Here is a 4,102-nt window from a genome sequence, read left to right as displayed (position 1 = left end):
TGGTCAGGATTCAAATCATTAACTGGAGTTGGATGAAATTTCAGAATGTTGACGACAAAAATTACTGAAATGGAATAAATGGAAGGCTCCCTGGTAATATTTGCCAGAAACAGAATATGCTGCCTTCTAGTTAATGATTTGAGTCCTGCCCAGCACCCCCGAGGTCATCGGCATTATCTTCATCATTGTGATGATCACTGAATTTCTCTCAGACTCACGCAGAGATCGGCGGGGTAGTAGGTGCTTTGGCGCCTTCTATGGCTTGATAGCCTGGCTTATTCGGAGCTTGTTAACGGTGTCATCTGGTTTTTAATTGGTCAGCTGTCAAAAACGTGGAGTACGCCGAATCACCTCCCTGAGCAAAATTGGTGCTTCTGAGCTTGAGACCCGAGTTTACAGTGGGAATAAGACAGAGGTGCGTCCTCCTGGGAAGCAGTGGGGCTGGGACCAGTCAAAAGCCTCCCTCAATCCACTTAGAGTTCTTCTTGTCATCAGGGTGACTCGCTTGTCACTGTCCATATGGCGCCCGAGGCAAAGGGTTAGTGCCGCTGATGGTGACATAGCCTAGAGCAGCGGCTGAACCAATTACATGGGAGTCACATTATATTTGCAGTTTGTTTGGATGCATGGATGGAAAAGGCTGCAGGTCAACATCAGGTTTCTTGGTCAGACTTCGCAAATACAGAAATAGAAAATATGAGCACAGCAGTTCTTTAAATATCAGCTACTGGAATCTTCTGTGTATGCACCCTTGAATATGTCCTTCTGTTTCTCAGGTCCTTTCTCTGTGGAACTACTTCGTGGGATTATACTCCGCACGAGCCTTACTTTCCTCTAGATGTACCGGGCTTCCTCGAGCACCATCGGGGCCAGAACAGAGAAGGAAGGAAGGATAAAGGGAATCCAGCAAAGCGATTTAAGGATGATGTTTAAAAAATGAACTCAAATCATGGGTAAAGGTAAAAGTGGGAAGAAAAAAAAAAAAAGGAAAGTGTACTGAAAGCAGCAATACGAAGAAAATTTGAAGAACAGAATGATAGCAACAAAGCCCACAGAAGGCCTTAAAATACGTAGAAAGGAAAAGGGAGAGATAGTATGTCAAAAGGCACAGCAGTCTCCCAGATGCCCTAGCCTTTCCCTTTCCAGCTAGAGTCCCAAGAGAACCGAAAACATGTCTATGCAAACGTTCACAGCCGCATGATTCATAATAGCACAAACCTGGAATAACCCAAATAATTATCAGCCAACGAATGGGTAAACAAATTGTGGTATATCCATACAATGGAATATTACTCAATGGTAAGATCCGGGAAGTACTCACATACACAACAACACGGATGAGTCTTGAAAACCGTTACACTCCACGAGAGAAGTTAGCCACACGTTGTGTTTGTTGTATCTGGTATATAATGTATTCATATGAAATGTCCAGAATAGCCAAATCCATCGAGACGGAATATAGGTTGGTCATTTAGAGCTGGGACGGAGCGGTAGTAGGGATTGACTGTTTATGAGTATGGGATTTCTTTTTGGGGTGATGAAAAAGTTCTGAAAGTAGACAGTGGTGATGATTATAGAACCCTGAAAATAATAAAAAAAAACACTGAAATTTATCCTTGAAAATACCGATCTTTATGGTTGGTGAATTATATCTCAATAAAGCTGCTACTTAATAAAACCCCAGTGTATTCTTTCTCCTCAATTTTCCCAGGTCTGCTATAGGGATGGGCCCTGGCAGTGTGTCTAAGCAGAGACCAGGGGGAAGGAAAAGTGGGGGGAAAGGCAGGTGGGGGCTTAGGAGGATGCAACAGAAGAAAGTTCAGTCATGCCTGTTAAACTGCAAGGAACAGAGACTGCGCTTCCCAAGTTCCACTGAGAAAGGGACACACAGGAAGACCTCAAAAGAGCAGAGTCTTAGGCACAAAGCCAGCTCTCGCAAGCAGCGCTGCCATCATAATGTCTCAAAATGTTTCTACTTCTGTGTTTACGATCCATTTTTTTCCCTCTGATATCGGCCTTTCTTGGCCTTCTCCTCACTCTAGCCTGTACGTGACTTTGACATACAGTGGTTCTTCCGGATGTGAATCTACCCCATGGCATCCTTCGGCCAGTCTCTGCCCTCTGCTTCTGGGGGTATATGATTCAGTCTTGTTTCCAGATTCTTACGTCTGATGAGAAGAAACCCCATCAGTTCACCTCAGGTTTGCAAGCCAAAACCTGGAACATGGGATCACATTATCTAGCCAGTCTATATAGATACTCCTTGGATATATCATGGACTTATCTCAAAAAAAAAAAAAATCAGCATTAGTTGGGAATAGAACAGTGGACTTATCTAATTCATAAAGAGCACAGTCGGTTGGAGGGAAGAGAGAGGGGAGGGGGGGCACTCTGCCAAAGGACACTGTGCAAGGACAGTGGAAATCATTCCCAGCACTACAGGGAGAGAAGAGGTCCACAGGAGGCTGGAATGGAAGCCTGTCAGTGTCCCGCCCAAGTGATAACCATTCTTAAGAAATGTAAAAGTTTTGCTCCATCCACCACTCAGAGGAACACAGTTATTAACCATGTTCATGTATTAGCTTGGACCTAACCTCTGTATTTTTGCCAGAAGAAAACCCTAAAGAAGAGGCGTTCCATTTCTTCCCTCATTTTCTGAAGTTTCAAAATCTTCCTATAAACGTTCCAATACTTGAAAGACAACAACTAAAAAGATTTTGGGATGGAATCCAAGTCACTAATATCCAATGTCTGCTAATTTTTTTTTTTTCTATTCTGTGTCTTATCTCATGTATAATAGCTGGGATAACTCAATTCTTGCATAGAAAAACGACATACTTTGTAATTCCATGTCTAGGTATATGTATACCCCAAAGAACTGAAAGTAGAGGCTCGAACAGATACTCCTGCACCAATGTTCACAGCAACATTATTCACAAGAGCCAAAAGGAGGAAACAACCCAAATGTCCACCAACAGATGAATGGCTAAACAAGATGGGGTATCTACAGATGAAAGAAGAAATGAAATTCTGATTTATGTGTTAATATGGACAAACTGTGATAATGTTGTGCTAAGTGAAAGGAAGACAGATAAGAAAGGACAGTGATCCCACTTATACAAAGACTTGGAAAGACGAATTCACAGACAGAATGCAGAATAGAGACCACCAGGGGTTGGGGGTCCACCACAGATGGAGGGCTTATAAACAATGGAAATTTATTTCTTACCGTTCTCGAGGCTAGAAATCCAAGACCAAGGTGTGAGCATGGTCAAGGGAGGGCATGCTTCTCTTCTAGGGCAGAGATTTCTCCCTGTATCCTCACACGGTGAAAGGGTTAGGATGCTCTCTGGGAACACTTTCATAAGGGCACCAATCCTATTCTTGAGGTCTTCACCCTCATGATCTCAGTATCTCCCAAAGGCCCCACCTCCTAATACCATCATACTGGGGATTAAGATTTCAACATACAAATTTTGAAGGAACACAACATTCAGATCTTAGCACCAGGGTGGTGGGAGCAGGGCATGGGGGATCATTTCATGGAGAGACGGTTTCTGTTTAGGATGGTGGCCAAGTGCTGGAGGTGGACAGTGGTGATGGTCGCAAGAGATCATGAATACGCTAAAACCACTGAATTGTGTGTGTGAAAATAGTAAATTTACGTTACGCCTATTTTACCACACACACACAAAAAAAAAAAAAAAAGAAGAGGAAGAACAACAAAAACTATATACTTTGCAAGAGTGCTTTTTGATGAAAACAATTTCGTTTTTCGCGAAATCATTGGAAAGTTATAATTCTCACTAGATCCTCTTACAGAGAGAGATGCTGGGGTAGAAGTCAGGGACAAGGTGCCCCATCCCCACCAGTACTGGCTCTGTTGCCTAGCGAACGTGGTGGGGGGAGCTACACAGAGCCCTTCTTTTATACATACACAATAACCCCCTTCAGTCTGGTCCAAAGATCAGGCCCCGCATGGAATCTTGGTCATTACATTACTGTTAAAACATCAAAACTGCTGTACATAGTAACATCGTTCTTTTAGGGGGGAAAAAAATTACTTGTTCCATTTCTTCCTCGGTTTTCGTTTTTACATACC

General features: G+C 43.0%; 1 long non-coding RNA gene across 1 annotated transcript; it reads left to right on the top strand.

Annotated features, from left to right (window-relative positions):
• Positions 1-329: 329 nt before the first annotated feature.
• On the top strand, positions 330-1,034 carry LOC132028023 (uncharacterized). The gene is made up of 2 exons (XR_009407322.1): positions 330-415; positions 777-1,034. It is a non-coding gene; the product is annotated as an uncharacterized LOC132028023 (long non-coding RNA).
• Positions 1,035-4,102: the final 3,068 nt, after the last annotated feature.

The sequence above is a fragment of the Mustela nigripes genome, chromosome 12, assembly GCF_022355385.1.
Source record: "Mustela nigripes isolate SB6536 chromosome 12, MUSNIG.SB6536, whole genome shotgun sequence".
NCBI classification, from domain to species: Eukaryota; Metazoa; Chordata; class Mammalia; order Carnivora; family Mustelidae; genus Mustela; species Mustela nigripes.
The sequence above is the reverse complement of the archived record's forward strand: the minus strand, read 5'-3'. Positions and strand labels throughout refer to the sequence as shown.